This window comes from Giraffa tippelskirchi, chromosome 9, assembly GCF_054371585.1.
Source record: "Giraffa tippelskirchi isolate mGirTip1 chromosome 9, T2T-mGirTip1v1.2.pri, whole genome shotgun sequence".
Taxonomy (NCBI): domain Eukaryota; kingdom Metazoa; phylum Chordata; class Mammalia; order Artiodactyla; family Giraffidae; genus Giraffa; species Giraffa tippelskirchi.
Genome location: NC_137283.1, coordinates 52540019 through 52560134, shown reverse-complemented (window position 1 = coordinate 52560134; position 20116 = coordinate 52540019). Strand labels below are relative to the sequence as shown.

At 48.3% G+C, this 20116-nt stretch overlaps 1 protein-coding gene across 9 annotated transcripts in view; it reads left to right on the top strand.

Moving 5' to 3' along the window:
* The window catches only part of ATP2B2 (ATPase plasma membrane Ca2+ transporting 2), a 112744-nt gene that overhangs the window by 12342 nt on the left and 80286 nt on the right, over nucleotides 1-20116 (top strand). The window lies entirely within an intron of this gene.

Here is a 20116-nt window from a genome sequence, read left to right as displayed (position 1 = left end):
CAATTGTAAATATCTATGCACCCAACATATGAGTACCTCAATCCATAAGGCAAATGGTAGCAGACATAAAAGGGAATATCGACAGTAACACAATAATAGTAGGGGACTTGAACACCCCACTTCTACCAGCGGACAGATCATCCAGGTGGAAAGTTAATAAGGAAGCACAAGCTTTAAATGACACAGTAGACCAGTCGGACCTAGTTGGTATTTACCTTGTAGGTGGCCATCCTCTCCATATCTTCACACAATCTTCCTTCTGTGTGCGTCTGTCTCTGACTGCAGATTTCCTCCACGTAAGGACACAGGTCATCCTGGAGTAGGGCCCACCCTCAAGACCTCATCCTAACTTAGCAACTGCTCACCTCTGTGGTGGCTCTATAGAGTCACATCCTGGGTTTCCAGGCCTTACGACTTCAGCATATGGACGAGGGCAGGGGCATAATCCACCCAGAACATTCTCACTTGAGACAATCCTTTCTGTGCTTGGAGCCCCAGTTTCTCTCCTGTAAAGTGGGGATACACAGGGGGACAGATGAGGACTGTGGTTAGAGCTGACGAGCTCTCTTCCATGTGGATGTGTGCGTCTCTGAGCGCCCATCACAGTGGGCATTAGGAAGCAGTGATGCAGCCTACGCGTTAAGCAGCAGGTGTCCTGGGTCTGATCCCAGCTGTGCCACTTACTTACTCACTGTGTTGTGCCAAGCAAATGACTTCACCTCTCAGAACCTGTTTACTCATCTGTGAAAAAGTACTTGTTCGTGATCCGTGGTAAGGAATAAATGAGCTGGTGTAAGAACACACAGCTCAGTACAGGAAGCCTGCAGGGAACGGAAACTGCCGTTACTCTTATTACTATTATCACTATCATCATCATTATTTACATATTATGGGTTTAAGATGCTGAGGCCCAGAGAGGGAAAGATCTTGCCCCAAACTCACACAGCCTTCTGGCACAAAACCAAGTGAGAACTCTGTTCTCCTGACCCAAAGTCCCACTTTTTTTTTTTTTCTTCTTAACTGTTTCCCTGTGTGATGTTAAGTAATTCCTAAATGCCTAACATTAGGAGAGCAATTAAGCCGCCTTCAGCTTCTCCACATGCCTGATGGAACATCGTGGGAAACTGTTGTTGCACAGAACATGAAGCAACGTGGATGAGGCTCGTGGTACAGCGCAGTGTGAAAAAGCAGGGTTTAGCACATACATGGCAGCAACCCCATGGAAACAGATGGGAGGCAAGTGCCAGTGTTGGGGTTATGGGTAAGATTCGGGGTGATGGCTTTTCTCTCCACTTGTCTTTCTGCGTTGGTGGGGACGTTGTCCTAAGGTGGGTCCGCTGAGGCGCGTTGGTGATGAGCAGCAGGAGCAGCAGGGCAGATCCGAGGGAAGGATGGGTGTGGTCCCCCCAAGTCAGGCCAGAGGCTGGAAAACTGAGCTCGGTTTTCCGGAGGGAAACTGAGATGCATGGAGCTGAGTGACAGGACTGACAGAACAGATGCCCCTTGGGGGCACACAGGATGGGAAAAATCCACTCCCGCTGTTTTGCATCTTTGTGTTGCTCCAGATTTCAGGCAGTGAATGTTTAACACACAGCTCTCTGGGTTGGAAGGGAGTCCCCGTTTGTAATGTATGCTGATTTCCGTGGTGGAAGTGTTCCTACCGCGTCACTAACACGATGGCATGAAGTGTGAAGTTGGGAGACGATGTGCAGTACACACCATTATATGGCATTTTCAGCAGGTAGACTCGATGGACTCCAGAGAACAGAGCATAGTGACAGGCAGTAAAATAGTTAGGAAGAGACAAGCATGGCCCATTTGTTCTCTTTTTAAATATAATTTATATAAATTGTAGGTCTGTATCATTTAATTCTAATGATGGCTGCATCTAACAACCAACTCACAAAAATGCCTGAATACTTAGCAACAGGGTCTCACAAGATGTGAGCTGATTCCACTGCATTGCTGACTCCAGGTCCAAGGAGAGAGCATGTGAGTGGCCTGGCTAGGTCACATACCCACCTTAGGCCAGGAAGGGGGTGTGTCTTGATGGGCAGCCACCAAGACTCCTCTCAGTGGGGGTGAAAGAACTTCCCAGAGGGAAAGAAGAATGCCACCAGGTGGCCAAGACCCAACACCTGCTTTTGTTTCACTTTTGATAAATTTCTTTACATTGTTTGTTTTTTTTTATCTTATAATATCTTCCCATTTTTTAAATGTCATCATTGCTTAAAGTCCCACAGTTTTTACAGAGAAAGTGAAAGTGCTAGTCACTTGTCGTGTCTGACTCTTGGTGACCCCATGCACTGTAGCCCGGCTCCTCCGTCCATGGGATTTCCCAGGCAAGAATACTGGAGTGGGTTCCCAGTCCCTTCTCCAAGGGGTCTTCCCAACCCAAGGATCAAACCTGCGTCTCTTACATTGCAGGCAGATTCTGTACCATCTGAGCCACCAGGGAAACCCTTTAAAGAGAATTCAGGGCTTACTTCTGAGAGCAGTGAATGAAAGGAGCCAACCAGGAGAGATATGGGGGCTTAAAACAGTTACACCATGTACACCAGCTGGCCCCTGCCTTCTCCAGGGAGGGAGGGAAATGAACTCAACTCCCCGTCACCCTGCTGAGCCCACCCTAGAGATTCTCCCAAGAGGACAGAAATCCCAGTGGGAGAGTATCTCGGGGCAGAGTCTTCTCAAGCAGCCCTGCAGGAAGAAGAGGCTGTATGGGGACCCTCAGGAGTCTGGAGTGGCCGCCTATGAATTGGTTGCCAAGATTGGCTAAGGGTGAGTTCTGGTAGGACTCTGGCTCTCTGGAGTTTCCGGATCCCCTGTGTCCATTTCTGGCTTCCCAGATGGCTCAGTGGTAAAGAATCCACCTGGCAATGCAGAGACACAGGAGACGCGGGTTCAATCCCTGATTTGGGAAGATCCCCTGTAGGGAGAAATGGCAACCCACTCCAGTATTCTTACGTGGGAAATCCTATGGACAAAGGAGCCTGGCAGGCTACAGTCCATGGGGTCACAAAGAGTTGGACACAATTTAGCAACTAAACAACAACAACATGGTTGCTTTACAATGTTGTATTAGTTTCTACTGTACAGCAAAGTAAATCCACTACACACATACATATATCCTCTCATTTTTGGATTTCCTTCCCGTTTGGGTCAATGCAGAGCACTGAGTAGGGCTCCCTACTCTATACAGTAGGGAATACTGTATACAGAGCCATACAGCAGGCTCTCATTAGTTATCTAGACTTTTGGATTTTATGCTTCCTGAGGACAAGGGCAGTCTCCTGTGCCTCTGAAAAGTTAGCACCGAACAAGGATTCTACATAAATGAAAATATGAGTGATGATGATATGTGTGGACGTGCTGAGGGCTCCCTAGTCCACTTGCCCCCAAACAGAACCCACAGCCCGCTCAGCTTAGTACCTGGGGGGAGGGGGCCAGACCAAGAGGGGCTGCGATCTAACAGAGACACATGCCCTACTGCCCCCTTGCCAGCCTCAAGGACATGTGAGCTGGCATGAAGCCACCAGCATCCTCTTGAAGTCCTGGGAGATCTAATTACCCAGGCAAGGAGAAAGTGTCGAGTGAGTGAACGCCAGGGTTTGGAATAATCCATTTTCTGACTGCCGCAGTTAATATGAGGCCAGGCTGCAAAACTATCCCTCTGATGTTCTGACAACGGGCTCCCGGGAAAGCTGGCTGTTTGATCTGGAACTGCCAACTTCTCTGTCTCCCCCAGAGGTTTCCTAAATTGTCCTAACAATTACCACCTTAGGGAGCCAGCCGTGTTTCCGGCCTCGGCACAGTAGCAAAGAAAATGCAGCTGCCATGTGGGAGGCTGATGGAGACCACCCATGGGGCTGCAATGAGTCCCAGTCTCAAGGTTTAATTCTGAGCATTGGAGGGTGGTTGGGGGGGACTTGCCTTTTATATATGGCATCTCTTTTCAGTATTATCACCGTTTCACAAACGAAAAAACTGAGACACAGTGTCAAGGCCAAGGTCACTCGCCAACAGGTTGCAGAATCAACATCTGAACCCAAGCCAGCCTGGCCCAAGTCCCCACTCTCCAGTGTGTTCTAGATGCCGGCAAATCTTAGATGTTATTTCCTCTCCCTGTTTTGTGTATTTAAATTTCAGAGTCCTTCATGACACGTCCTGAAGTTTTGTCCCTGCAAAGTGCGCAGAATGATGATTTCATGCTAGCGTGTTTCTTGGTTAATGGATATTTTTACCTTTTGCTCTAAATATCTAAGAAAGAATTGCCTCCAGTAGATGCAGGGCCAGGCATACAGGGTTTAAGGGTGTTGGCCAACCCTCTTTGTAGAAAAGCCTAAAGTGAAACAAAAGGCAAGAAGGTCCCAAGCACCTACTAAGTGCCAGGTATCGGAACCATTCCTTCATTTGTTCATCGATTCAGGCACTAGATGTTCCTTGAGCACCTATCATGTGCTAGACATAGTTCTAGGCCCCAGGGATAGGTGCAGCAGTGAACGGAATAAAAAATGTCACCGCTCTTGTGGGGCTTGTGTTTGAGTGTGGGTGGCAAGAAAAAAAAGCAAAGAAAATGGAGAAATAATTGAGATTGTCCATTGTCATTATGGCTCTGGGGGAAATAAGCAAGGGCCAGGTGAGGAAGAACAGAACAGTCATTGGAGATCCTGAGATCAGGAGGCAGAGAGGACCTGCAGAATGAAAGGGAAGTTGCCCCGTGGAATGAGGGTGAAGCATGGACAAAGGCTTGGAGGTGGGGCCTGAGGGGAAGTCAGCAGGGTCTGGACGACCAGGGGAGCACCAGGAGGACTGTGGCGTTTCCTCCCTAGTGGGGTGGATGCTGGAGAGCTGAGAACAGGAGAGGGATGTAGTGTTTTATCTCGTCCATTCTCACCACGCCCTGCAGAGCAGATACCAAATCCGAACTCCAGCAGGTGAGGAGACACCGGGGCACTGCGTGGGTATGGCTCAGCCAGTGAGGAGGTGACAGGGCCACTTTTTGAACCTGGACCTGGATGAGGCTCTCGGTATCACCCAGCCAACCAGGGGTCGACATGGCCGGAAGCCCAGCCCCGGTCTCCTAGCACGGTGCTCCGTCCCTCAAAGGTCTTGCTGCTTTGTTCTGTTCCTATGGCTCTGTTGCTGAGCCTCAGGCTGAACAGAATTTAATGGTATGTGATTTGAGGGTTCATCCGGAACATTTTGTTTCTCCATATAATTGCGAGCCGAGGCAGAGATGTGCGTTGCTGGTTGCTAGGCAGCCAGGTGTGACCCAGTGAGTGCTTGAGGTGAAGATTCTTCCCAGAGAGAAGTGGCAGGTCGACCCACCCTCCCCCTTCTGCAGCCTCCCCTAAATCTAGACCCTCTCAGCCAGGCAAGTGAACCCCAGGGACTCAACGATGAGCGGGACAGAATGCAAAGTAAGTGCAAACAGGAGAGGGTGATGATTCCAAACAAACATTAAATGGGTTCAGGCCTAAAGGAAAACTAAAGTGGAGGACCTATCCCAATATGTAGGGAAGGTCCTTTATGACCGTAATAATAGCCCTCACTCTTACCATGTACCAAACACTGTTTTAAGCACATTAGTGTAGTGTTAGTCATTCAGTTGTGTGTGACTCTTTGCGACCCCATGGACTGTAGCCCACTGGGCTCCTCTGTCCATGGAATTCTCCAGGCAAGAATACTGGAGTGGGTTGCCAATCCCTTCTCCATTCTTGCCATTCTTCCTTCTCTAAGCACATTGTTGTTGTTGTTGTTCAGTCACTCAGTTGTGGCCGATTCTTTGTGATTCCATGGACTGCAGCACGCCAGGCTTCCCTGTCCATCACCAACTCCCAGAGCTTGCTCAAACTCATGTCTGAGTCGGTGATGCCATCCAACCATCTCATCCTCTGTCGTCCCCTTCTCCTCATGCCTCCAGTCTTTCTCAGTATCAGGGTCTTTTCTAATGAGTTGGCTCTTTGCATCAGATGGCCAAAGTATTGAAACCTCAGCTTCAAAATCAGTCCTTCCAATGAATATTCAGGATTGATTTCCTTTAGGATTGACTGGTTTGATCTCCTTGCAGTTTAAGGTACTCTTAAGAGTCTTCTCCAACACCACAGTTCAAAACCGTCAATCCTTTGGCACTCAGCCTTCTTTATGGTCCAACTCTCACATCCATACATGACTAGTGGAAAAACCATAGCTTTGACTAGATGAACCTTTGTTGGCAAAGTAATTTCTCTACTTTTTAATATGCTGTCTAGGTTTATTATAGTTTTTCTTCCAAGAAGCAAGCATCTTTTAATTTCATGGCTGCAGTCACCATCTGCAGTGATTTTGGAACACAAGAAAATAAAGTGTCTCACTGTTTCCATTGTTTCCCCATCTATTTGCCATGAAGTGATGGGACCAGATGACATGATCTTAGTTTTTAGGATGTTGAGTTTTAAGCCAGCTTTTTCACTCTCCTCTTTTCACTTTCATCAAGAGGCCTTTTAGTTCCTCTTTGCTTTCTGCCATAAGGGTAGTGTCATCTGCATATCTGAAGTTATTGATATTTCTCCCGGCAAGCTTGATTCCAGCTTGTGCTTCATCCAGACTGGCATTTCACGTGATGTACTCTGCATATAAGTTAAATAACCAGAGTGACAATATACAACCTTGACGTAAGCACATTAACAAGTATCAACTCATTGTATCTTCATAGCAAGCCTAGGAGGGAGGTATTGTCAAAATTCCCATTTTAGAGATAGGAAAACTGAAGCACCTGGGGGTTATGTCCAACCTGTAAGTGGCAGAACCCCTTCATGGATCAATGCAAAGAGATGACTTGTTGGAAAAGACCTTGATGCTGGGAAAGATTGAAGGCAAGAGGAGAAGAGGGCAGCAGAGGATAAGATGGTTAGATAGCATCACCAACTCAATGGCAAACTCCAGGAGATAGTGAAGGATGGAGGAGCCTGGCATGCTGCAATCCGTGGGGTTGCAAAGAGTCGGACACGACTTAGCATGACTCAGCAACAACAACAAAAAGTGGCAGAAGCAGGTGGTCTGGCCCCAAGTCCACCACCAAAACAAATGGGTAGATGGCCCGTCTGAGACCTGATTGGGGGTCAGCAAGAAGAAATGGAACACAGGAGAGATATACTCAAAAACTGGAGTTGAATCAATTCAGTTCTTATTGTGGCCCTACTGTGTGCTGGACAGTTTGCCTTATACAGAAATGAGGTGAATAACTGGAGGAAAAGGAGTGGAGGCAGATGGACCCAAGCCAGCCATCGGACTATTTACCAGGGTGTCGTGGCTACTGTGAGAGAAAAGAAAGATACTGGGAGAGGATGGTGTTGAGGCCAAGCCCAGAGGAAAGGAGACAGACCCAGACCTGGAAAAGGAACCAAAGTTGGAAGGAGAGGCATTTCAGGTGGTATTTTATCACTTGAGATTAGAATGAATTTTTTAGGCATCTGTCTCCACCCCAAACTGCAAGCTCCTCAAAGCAGGAATAACATGCATTAATGGAATTAATAACATGGGAAGGGTTGTGAATTTCACATACCTTGGACTGGACTTATTTCTCACAGGAAAGCAGGACTATTTCAGCACCTGCAGGATTTGAAGTGGAGGGGAAGTATTCATCTCTGTGTCCTTAGGAGACAATACCTATCTGACATTTTGGTTGCAGCAATCATGAAATGTTTAACAAATATGTGAACAGAGAAGAAAAGGGAATCAAAGAATGAATGGATTAGTGAGTGAGAGAGAGGGATTGGTTTTAATTGTTGAAGAGGGGATATTAGACACTGTTTGTTGAGCATTTAGAGCCAATGCATCTTCCATAGTGGGGACATAAGGGTCTGAGGGGCACTTAGGAGAGATCAGAGCCTCTTGACATCCTGAGCCAGGGGTTGAAAGAGAAAGAGTTCAGGACTGCAAATTCCTGAAACATAAGCCCTTACTTCCGGACCCAAATCTGGGGCAGACATCACTAATCAATCCCGATACACAGACTCTTCAAACTCAACTCCAGGTAGCCCTTGCTAATCAGTCATGGTTGACTTGCAAGATGAAATTTATTTGTGGCTCCTGTCCTAGAGGTGGCAAGTGTAGCCCTGAGATTTGACTATTCTCTGAAAGCCAAAATAGAAGAGGGAAAGGGGTAATGAGGGAGCAGTGATGGGAGCAGTGAGGCCTCAAAGTTAAGATCAGATATAAGCCACCCGAGGTCCAGGTAAGAATTATGACATTTTCCCTCTGTAAGAAAGACTTTGAAGGCTTACAGAGTTTAAACACTAAACTCTCAAAGAGGTTTCTTTTCTTTTTTTTTTTTTTAAGGAACTTTGTTTTGTTTTTTATATTTAGTTATTTTTAATTGATGATTGCATTACAATAGGTTTGATTTCTGCCATACATCAACATAAATTAGCCATAGGTGTACATAGTCCCCTCCCTCCTGAACATCCCTCCCACCTCCCTCCCCACCCCACCCCACCAGGTTGTTACAGAGCCCCGGTTTGAGTTCCCTGAGTCATACAGCAGATTTCCATTGACGATCTATTTTACACATGGTAGTGTGTATGCCTCCATGTTACTCTCTCCATTCATCTCACCCTCTCCTTCCTCTCCCTCGCCCTTGTCCATAAGTCTGTTCTCTGTATCTCCACTGCTGCCCTGCAAATAGGTTCATCAGCACCATCTTTCTAGATTCCACATATATGCATTAATATACGATATTTGTTTTTCTCTTTCTGGCTTACCTCACTCTGTATAATAGGCTCTAGGTTCATCTACCTCGCTAGAACTGACTCAAATGCGTTCCTTTTTATGGTTGAGTAGTATTCTGTTGTATATATGTACCATAGTTTCTTTATCCATTCATCTATCGATGGACATCTAGGTTGCTTCCATGTTCTAGCTATTGTAAGTAAGAGTTGCAGTAAACGTTGGGGTACATGTAGCTTTTTCAGTTTGGACTTCCTCAGAGTATATGCCTAGAAGTGGTAGTGCTGGGTTGAATGGTGGTTTTACTAAGAGTCAGACATGACTGGGTGACTGAACAACAATGACATTTTATTATTGTTCCTAGTTTTTTAAAGAATATCCATATTGTCTTCCATAGTGGTTATATCGATTTACATTCCCACCAGCAGTGCGGGAGGGTACCCTTTTCTCTGTTCTCTTTCCAAAACTTGTTTGTGGATTTTTTGATGATGACCATTCTGACCAGTGTGAGGTGATATCTCATTGTAATTTTGATTTGCATTTCCCTAATAATGAGCAATGTTGAGCATCTTTTCATGTGTTTATTAGCCATCTGTATTGAAGGAACTCTTTTTTTAAGCAAAATCACCCAGCTGTTGGGCTTCCCAGATGGCACTAGTGGTAAAGAATCTGCCTGCCAGTGCAGGGGACTTAAGAGACACGGGTTCAACCCCTGGTTTGGGAAGATCTCCTGAATGAGGGCATGGCAACCCACTCCAGTATTCTTACCTGGAGAATCCCATGGACAGAGGAGCTTAGCGGGCTACAGTCCATGGGTCACAGAGTTGGTTACGACTGAAACAACTTAGCATGAATGCACACACCCAGCTATTATTATTCATTTGTCCCAAGTAGTGAAAATGCATCCATTCTTATGAAGAATAATATTCTGAAGGTACAACTTGACAACTTTCCTGAGAAGCCTACCTAGTCTCAACTGACTTCAGTTTTATTGTTTGGCAAGTGTCCTAAGGAACATACTTTTCTCCTACTGTGGACTCTGTAGCCTGCCAGCCTTTCATGCCATGCCTGTTTCATGAGCACCTACCATGTGCTGGGCTCTGTTCGAGGAACAGGACAGTCTTCACCATGGAGCTCCCAGCAAATTAGGGCAAGAGCCAGCCTCAGAGCCAGCTGTGGTCTCACCAGTGACCGGCCCTGGTGACCCTTCCTCTTTCACAGCCAGCTTAACAGCTGGAAAAAGAGTGTGTTCTGTCATCTTCCAAGAAAGCATTGTAGTCAGCCGGCCAGCATGCCTGCTCCTGAGCCGGCTGGAGCGGGGGCATGACCAGTCAGCAAAGTAACCGTCCCTTCTCCACCAAAGGAGGGCGGACTCACCCCCCAGCAGGACAGTCACGGCGGGGCTGGCCGAGGACCTGGCAGCCCTCAAGCATCACAGGAAGGAGGTTCCCAAAAGCAGACACAAGTGACTTCTCCAGGGCTCGGGGTTAGCACAACTGCAGAAAGGCTTGCTAAACGAAGCACATGCTCCCCAAACAACACACTTCTAAATAAGAACACACTACAGGAGAACATGGCACATGTCTTGAGAGAAACTTCACTGGGTTTTGCCAGGAATCAGTACATGGTGTGATGATCACCATGGCTGCTCCAGTTGGAGTCACTGAGTGTGTTTTCCCAGCCGTCCCCATGCTCTCAGTATTAGCTTGAGCCTTGGTCAGTCCAGCGTGGGCTTTCCTAGTAGCTCAGACAGTAAACATTCTGCCTGCAATGCAGGAAACCCAGGTTCAATTCCTGGGTGTGGAAGATCCCCTGGAGAAGGGCATGGCAACTCACTCCAGTATTCTTGCCTGGAGAATCCCATGGACAGAGGAGCCTGACTGGCCACAATCCATGGGATCACAGAGTCGGACACAACCGAGCAACTAACACTTGGTCAGTCCAGCATTTTTATCAAGCTCGAGGCTGCGCCCAGGACCACACCAGTCCCCTGAGCAAAGGGACAGGACGTACCCAGCCCCAAAGCAATGGTGATGCTGATCCTTCTTCTGTTGCACGGGCAATGACAGAGGTGGCTTTTGTCAAGTTATTGGAGAGACACACAGAACATTTAAAGTATAAAAGAATGCCCGACAGTGTGTGGTGAAGCAACAACATCAATGATAGGTTCCTGGTGCAAATGCTTAGCCTGTCCTGAAAGAGCCTGTGCCACAGAGCAACAGGGGCATAGGGTCTTGGCGTCTCAGGACTGGGGTTCTAGTCCTACTTATGCCACTAATGGCTACACGTACTCAATCAAGTCACTTCAGCTCCCTCCTCCATGGGGTGTCACAAGACTATCAGCTTCTGCAGTTGAAGTCCTTTAACCCGTACACGTGTGTATATGTGTGTGTGTGTGTGTATGCTCAGTCATGTCCGACTGTAGCCCAGAACTGTAGCCTGCCAGGCTGCTCTGTCCATGGAATTTTCCAGGCAAGAGTACTGGAGTGGGTTGCCATTTCCTACCCCAGGGGATCTTTCCGACCCAGGGACCAGGCCCACGTCTCTTGTGCCTCCTGCACTGGCAGGCAGATTCTTTACCACTGTGTCACCAATGCCTACTTTATGCCAAGCCCTGTGGGCCAGGCATTGCCTTACATAGCCCTCTGATCAGGTCTCTGGGGTCTGTAGGATCTCCCTATTTTATAGCCCAAGTGGCCCAGAGAAGGTGAGTGACTTGTCCCAGGTCACACAGCTGTGGAAAGTGGAACAGCTGGAGCCACCATTAGTTATTGGAGGCCGTGACCACACAACTCAGTGACCAGAGGATCAAGATAAATAAGTGCATGTCTCACTCGCTACCAGAAGAGCTTGAGTCCGTATGTGGCAACAGCATTGCACGGTTAGACATCCAAGTGGGTATAGAAAAGCCAGGGAGGGTGGGAAGTGCCTTTTCTGCTCATTTGTGTGTGACCAGTGCTTGCTGAGATGCCAGTGCAGGCGGGTGCACGGTCACCATTCACCGAGTGAAGGAATGAAGCCACACACGCACTAGTTCAGGACGGGAATCAGGCCAGTTTCCCTGGGTTCGCTTCTAGCTCTGCCGCTTCCTAGTTGTGTATAAGATGGGATGATAATAGTGTCCCCTTCAAGGAGCCACACTGGGGATTAAGTGAGTCTGTGCATGTGAATGCCGTTAGCCTAGAACCTGGCATGGAGTAAGCACTAATGTTGCCTGTGAGGATGGTGAGGACCAGTGGTTTAGCCAGAGGGTTGCATGCCTGTGTTGTTAATTAGCATTAGAGCTGTTTCTCTCTGCTGTTTGCTCTCTGCTAGCACCAAGTGTGGGTCCAGCCGGGGACCCCTCCCCCTCCCTCTCCCTCCTCCCCCTTCCTCCCCCTCTTCCCCCTCCCTCTCCCTCCTCCCCCCTCTGTCTTTCCTCCTCCACAGGCACACAGTGAGTGGTTCCTGCCTGCCAGCCATAACCAAGGACACAAAATGAAATGATGCAGATCTTGCCTTTCAGGAGCTCAGAATTAAGTAATCCCAGGAGTCAGTTGAAATACCACTTAATAACTTCCGTAAAGGGGGGCTGGGGGGGTGAGCGGCATGGAAGGGCCATTAGATGAGTGTAAGGCTGGCCAGGGGCGGCTTCCTGAGGAAAGTGTTGTGACCCGTCCCGGGAGGGTGAGGGCCAGAAAGGCAGCCAGGCGTGCAGACGGCCAGGCCGAGGGAACGCGGGCACACTGAAGGCAGCAAGGAGAGATGAGAGGTTTGCCATCAAAATGGTGTCCTCAGTGGGCTGCCCAGTAGCTGTCCTGTCCCCTCACGCAGGGCAGGCTCGCCCCCTCCGTCACTGGGCAGCACCTCCGCTGGGTGCGGGCCACAGGCTGACCCAGCAGCCTCAGGAGGCCCCTCATGGAAGCTTAATGGCTTTATGAGTGAATGATACAATTACAAGAGAAGTGGATCTCAGAATTTCTGAGCAACAAGGGCCCTTAGAGGACTAGTCCAAGCTCCTCAGTCGAGAGGAAGCAGAGGCCCAGCGGGGTCACACGGCCAGTGAGTGATTAGAGGAAGATCAAGATGGGGCGCCAGGCCCCAGCCTCACACACTGACTCCTCACAATCTGATTTTGTGTGTGTATTAATCACTGTTGAGTCCGACTCTTTACGACCCCATGGACTGTAGCCTTCCAGGCTCCTCCATCCATGGGGATTCTCTAGGCAAGAATACTGGAGTGGGTTGCCATGCCCTCCTCCAGGGGATCTTCCCAACCCAGGGAGTAAACCCAGGTCTCCTGCATCACAGGTGGATTCTTTGCCATCTGAGCCACCAGGGAAAGTTTTTAGTTTGGGTTCCCCCAAAGCAGAGTGTGAGCCAAGGGTGGGGTGCAGGTGGTATGTTTGGGAGTCATCTCAGGAGTGAGAGAGCAAGAAAAGAAAGCAGGGAAGAGAGAAATGCCATTGGGGGTGTGCTGGTGACCTGGTTACACTGCAGGGGACCAGGGCTATTTCCCACTTGACCTTGGCAGAGAGCATGTGGGAAGCACCTGAGAATTGTCCCTCCAAGGGTGCAGCGCTGGAACGTCTATCCTGACTCACAGCTCCCACTGGGTGTGGTTTGAGGTAATTCTCGGCCCTTCTGGGCCCCCTGCTTAGTGGCACCCAGTGAACCCCCAGATGCAGGAAGAGCCCTAAAGCTGAAGACAGATGTGGAAGGCACATGAGGGGTGCGCCCAGCGTGCTCTGGAGCTGCCCACCGTGGCTGCAGTGTGGGGTCACGGAGGACCGAGGGGCTGGGGCACAAAAACTCTTGCCACAGTTCCTTATGAGATAATAATAGTACCAATGATGGTTTTCATTCATCGAGGTGTTTCCCTGCACCAAGTGCAATGCTGCGTCCATTATGTTCATCACCTGAGGAAATAGGGACCAGTTATCCCCTTGGGGGACTTCCCAGGGGGCTCAGCGGTAAAGAATCTGCCTGCAGTGCAGGAGACGCAGGTTTGGTTCGATCCCTGGATCAGGAAGATTCCCTGGAGGAGGGAATGGCAACTGACTCCAGTATTCTTGCCTGGAGAATACTATGGACAGAGGAGCCCAGCGGGCTACAGTCCATAGTGTTGCAAAGGTCAGGCACAATTGAAGTGACTTAGCACACAATTACGCTATTAATGGGGCTTCCCTGGTATCTGAGTTGGTAAAGAATCTGCCTGCAACGCAGGAGACCCCAGTTCAATTCCTGGGTCAGGAAGATCCACTGGAGAAGGGAAATGCTACCCACTCAAGTATTCTGGCCTAGAGAATTCCTTTGATTGTATAGTTCATGGGGTTGCAGAGTCAGACATGACTTAGCAACTTTCACTTTCACCTTATTAATGATTAAAATAATAAAAATGAAAGGGATGTTCAGTGAGCTATGAGAACATTCAAAAACGGGTCCAATCTGAAGGGGACAGAGACAGGTTCAGCCAAGTTCAATGTGAATGAGAGGGAAGAGCAGTCCAAGCAACAGGAACAGCATGTGCAAAGGCCCTGAGGCAGGAGAGCACTTGTATTGAAGCTATACTAGAGAGGCTGGTGGCGCTGGAGTGCATTGGCAGGGTGGGGGAATAAGACTTAAGAAGAAAGCAGGGGTCACACTGTCCAGGGCCTTCCAGATCTTGGCAAGGAGAGTAGATTTCTCTCTGTGCAACAGAAGCCCCTGGAGCATCTTCAACAAGGACCTGACATTCACACAGTGCACTTCATGCTTTTAAAACATCCCTCTGCATAGAACAATTTTATGGACTCTGAGGGAGAAGGTGAGGGTGGGACGTTCTGGGAGAATAGCATTGAAACATGTATATTATCATATGTGAAACAGAACACCATTCCATGTTCGATGCATGAGACAAGGGCTCAGGGCCGGGGCAATGGGATGACCCAGAGGGATGGGATGGGGAGGGAGGTGGGTGGGGGGTCCAGGAAGGGGAACACATGTAAACCCATGGCTGATTCATGTCAATGTATGGCAAAAACTACTACAATATTGTAAAGTAATTAGTCCCCAACTAAAATAAATAAATTTATAAAAAAAAAAAAAAAAAAAAAACCATCCCTCTGACCACTAGGTGGAGAATGGGTTGAGGGTGGCTAACAAGTCCTCCTGGACTGATGTGCAGGCAGTGAAGGGGAGTGGTCGGATCTAAGTTAAGTATTCCTTTGAGTGGAGGGACACACAGGTAGTAAGTGATGAAGCCAAGTTTTTAACCCAGGAATATTTGTCTCCAAGTTCATGTCTAAAAGGAGGGCCATTTCCTCCTCCAGGGGATCTTCTTGGCCCAGGGGTCAAACTGTGTTTCCTGCATTGCGAGGGTATTCTTTACCACTAGCACCACCTGGGAAGCCCCTCATATGAAAAGGCTATATGGAAATAAGCGTACATGTTCTTACAGTACATATTGATTTCCCCCTTTAAATTAAACTTTAACTCATTCAAATAAAACATGAATACATTCTCCTGGGTTAAAATAAAAATATTTTAGTCCAAGTTAGAGTCCCAACCACTGCAACCAATCAGATTGCCCTTTTCCTCCCCAGAGGTTCCACCATCATGGGTTTGGAGCAGATCCTTACGGAACCTTTGCTACATATTTACATATATATGTACCTGTAGGAAATATAAACTAGGCTTTATTGAGTTTTCTGTTTTGCATAAATGGAATCAAACTGTACACATTGCTCTGCAACTTGCCTTTTTCACTCAATTTGTGCTAAATTAGTACATATAAATGGATTGCATTTTCTAATTGTTGCATAATATTTTATGGACTGGATGCACCACAGTGGATTTAGCCCACTCACTTTCCAAAGACGGAAATGCATTTTTCTATAAATGTTATAGCTTTTGAAGGGCTTGTGTTTTTTTTTTTTCATTCAAAATGTAAGACTTTTATTTATGCTAATGGAGGTACCCACACTGCAGTGACAACACAAATATTTAGCAACTCTGAGCCTGGTGACTAAATTTTCCCATTTTCTTCAGGTGCCTGGAATCCCTGGGAGTTAGCTCTTGTCTGTTGCCAAGTCTGTGTTTATAGCTCAAGGCTGTCTCCGGAACAGGGGAAATGGTGGAATTATTGACTTTTAGGTGCTGGGCCCTGAAATAGGCACCCTGGCATAATATAGAAATAGTACAGCTGTGGATTCTCAAAGACCTGGGGTCCAATCCCAGCTGTAGCTGTGTGACCTTGAGCGAGTCACTTGACCTCTCTGAGCCTCAGTTTTCCCATCCACAAAATGGAGTTTATAATCCTCGTCTTATAGAATGGCCAGAGGTGAATGCAAGCTACATGTGTTAAGTGATGATCACCTGAGAGCACAGACGTGTGCATTTAGTGCCCCTCTGTCTGTAGCCCCAGCATACTGAAGAGAATGGGGTGATGGTGTGGGGTGGACCAGAGGAGTTCGTCCTGCATGTCTAAAGGGGTCACTCAAGGTCACGGACAATGAAAAGACGTGAATACTCTGTCACTGCTGTCAATGCCAGGTGAGGTCACATTTGAGCTCAGAGATTTTCTGCCCAGATTCTGGGCACCTACTCTGTGCCAGGCACTTCTCATATTGTTGTACGCCTTTCATTTGCACCCCAGCAGGCAAAACAGCGAGTCTCCCCTCTGCTCCAATTCACAGATGAAGAGACTGAGGTTCTGAGAGGGAGTGTCACTTGCCCAAGTGGCAGGTTGAGACTAGAATTTGGTCCCTCTGTTTCTGGAAGTTTCCCTGAGGCTGCAGGCAGCCACTCAGCAGAGTGCCCTGTCCTGGAGCAACAGGGATGTTGCACCTCTTGTGATGGCATCACGGATGTCTGTGTTCAACCGTCAAGACCCCTTCACAGAAGGAGAGAAAAGTGGCTTTTCTGGTCTCCTATTTCCCAAAAGGATGAGATAAAGGCTACTCAGAGGTCACCAAAGGACAGTTTGAATCAAACCTCTTAAACAATGCTGATGGAGAGAGAATATGAAATGTCCATAATTTTGTGTGTGCATTAAGGCTCAGTTTTTTTTTAAGCTGATGAGCAAGATGAGAGAACCTCTTGGTGAAAAGGGCCTGAGCCAGGAAGGAGTCCAACCCCGGCTATGCAGCTGAATCACTGTATCTGAGCCAAGATACTTCCGCATCTCTGGGCCTCACTTTTCCTGCCTGTCAAATGGAAGAGTGAGACTGGCTGACCACAGGACTGACTGCTCCAACAATGGGGGAACCTGGGGCAGGGGACAGGGGTGCTTCTGGGATAGGGTTGTCAGATTTAACAAAGAAAAGTACAGGATATCCAGTAAAACTTGAATTCCAGATAAAAAATAATTTTTATTAGTTTGTCCCCAATATTATAGGAGACATAACTTAAAAATTATTTGCTGTTTATCTGAAATTCAAATTTAACTGGTCATCCTGTATTTTGTCGGGCAACCCTATTCAGCGCCTTCACCTCCACCAGACCCCTCAATTCTTTGATGTGGATAATTGATATCTTCACAGCTTCTAGATGAACTCCTGGCCACCTACCTTCCCACCAGATCCTCACCACCCACTCCCACCCTCCCCACCAACACTCACTTTCCTGTTCACATAGAAATTCTAGAGCTGTGAGCTGAGAGGTTTCATAGGTCTAGGAATTCCTACAGTGGAGATAGGTGTGGAGACGCAGCTAAACTTGGGGACTTAAATCGGTGAAGAGATATATGTCCGTGTGTGTCACAAAGGCTGGAGGGACACAGTGTCTATGGGTGCTCACAAGTGGCTGATCTCATCATGTACCACGCCTACGTGTGCGCACACAAACTAGTGGCACTGTGTCCGTGTGTAACCAAGAAACTGGCCTGGGCTGTGGTTAGGCACGTTCACACCAGCGCTGAATGCCACATCTGTGGCTGTACACCGCATCTGCCTGAACCGCGTGGGGCTGGACGCCAGGTCTGTGTGTGAGCCTGTGAGCCGATAATCTATGCCTCTGTGTCATCATCGGTTATTATTAGAGACCCTGGATCCACAGGAAACCCCGCCAGGGGCCATGACATATCACAAAGACACTTCCCCCCACTCAGGGCCCATCGACACCATGATACAATGGTGAGACAGCCTGCGTGCCCCTAGAGAGGGTGAGTGAGCTACTCAAGGTCACACAGCAAGTGAAAATGCATCCAGCCCAGGTCTTTGACAGAATGTAAGACGGTGGTGACGCCAACAGAAATATCCAGGAGGCACATCCCAGGCCCAGAGTAATAGTAGTAGAGGCGGTGTGGTAGTTATTAATAGTGGTGTGGTCATTAGCAGTAGTGATGGTCACAAGTGGCAATGTGATTGTTAGTGGTAGTGGTGGGAGTTAGTAGTCATGGCTGTGTCTATCAGGGCCAATATGTACCAGGCACTATTTACACACATCATGGTCCTGATCCTCCGTCAACCCTACAAGACACTTGGAATCTTCCTGGACCAGGAATGTGGAATCTTCCTGGACCAGGGATAGAACCCGTGTCCCCTGCATTGGCAGATGAACTTCCAGCCACTGAAGCACCAGGAAAGTCCAATAAGACCTCTCCGATATCCTGAAGGCTGCCATTTGCAATACTCAGGACTGAGCCTGAAATGGCTAAGAAGAGCAAGTAGAGGGATGGGAACTGGGCAGGGCAAAGGCTCCGAGCCTAGGGGGAAAGCCGGTGTGTGTCCAGTACAGCTGGACAGAGATGCACCGTGGGGCAAAGCTTCCTCAGGTATCCAATGACACAAGCGGCCTTTATAACAAGTAATTCCTGTTCAGCGGAAGAACACACATTCTGCACTCAGCTCTCTTCTTGTACGCAATTAATAGAATACAAATTCTGACTCTAGCAGAAGACATGAGCCACATGCTGGGGCATTTTTTAATTTTTTTACCATGAGGACACACTTCCCTCACCTAAACTGTTCACAGAGAGCTTTCACACCCCTTCCTCTGTGGTGTACAGCTTACCACAGCCTTGGGCTTATTTTGCTCCCATTTTATTGATGGGAACACTGAGTTTCCAGGGGATGAAACAACCAGCCCAAGTTCATCGGCAAACCTGACTCCTCACCCAGCGCTCTGTCCTCTGCCTTTTGTACAAAAAGAAACTCAGGTTCGAAAATCTATGGTTCCACACAGTGTCTGCTATCAACTGCCAGGCATTTGTGTCTCTGAGTTTTCCAGGCCTTCCTGGCTTTGTCCAGTGGATATTTGACACAGTATTTTAATTTTTAATATACTAAACGGTGAGATGCCCTTTAATCTAAATTGAATCTCCAGCACCATTCATCTCTCACACCAGCCTGGTAGTTTTGCTCCCAAAATAGGCACTGTTAATTTTCAGCCTGAGGGTGAGGAGACTTTAAATTTCTGCCCCTGGGAAGGGCATGATCGGTGGCCTGGACCAGGTGGACTATCCTACCTGTAGGTCTCCATAACAACTATCTTTGGATATAAGGTGCCACAGCCACCAGTCCCCCACCTTCAGCCCTTCAGCCAAGTCCATCCTTCATGCCGTGTGTGAGGAAACGGAGGTCCAGAGAGAAGTGGATTGTCTGCAGTCACATCGCTCTTCCCCTGTGCCTGTCCTCTCTTTGACCACCCGCCTCTCCATCTCACTGAAAACCCATCTCTTCAGTCTTACTCCTCCAGAAGGTTGTGATTTATGACCCCACTGTCTTAACTGAACAATAATGACCCAATATCCTCACCTGGGGGTTTCCCTAGGGGCTCAGTGGTAAAGAACCCACCTGCAGTGCAAGAGATACAGTTTTGATCCCTGGGTCGGGAAGATCCCCTAGAGAAGGAAATGGCAAACCACTCCGGTATTCATGCCTGGAGAATCCCATGGACAGAGGAGCCTGCCAGGCTACAGTCCATGGGGTCACAAAAGAGCTGGACATGACTGACAGACTAACACTTTTCACTTTGAACACGTATTAGCCACTCCAGCTTGGGAGGCTTGGGGCAACATTTCCATGTGCTTAAAACAGGGCCAGCCTGGGTCCTCAGGTCCTAAGAGCTGTGCCACAGCCACAGCTGGGTCTCACAAAGGCCTCTGTCTCCCCATCTATGAAAGGGGCATAACCCAGCCCAGGCTCCCTTCCTCCCACTGCACAGGCAGGACAGTGGATCTCCAGCTCTACCTGTACTGATAGGCAAGGCCAGTGGAAGGGGAGGGGGAGGTCTCCTGGGGAACAGTACACCCTCAGGCTCTTCTGCAGGGTCTCAGCCAGTCTGGCTCTTGGAGGCAGTAGGTGGGCATCTTACTATGAACATCAGAAGAGGCTCAGCACCCAGAATCCCATTTCAGAGGCATGTCCATCTCCTGTACCCTTGAACCACAGACTGTGGGATGCCAGGACCACCAAGCTCCTATATCCCTGAGCAAGGGGCTCTTCCC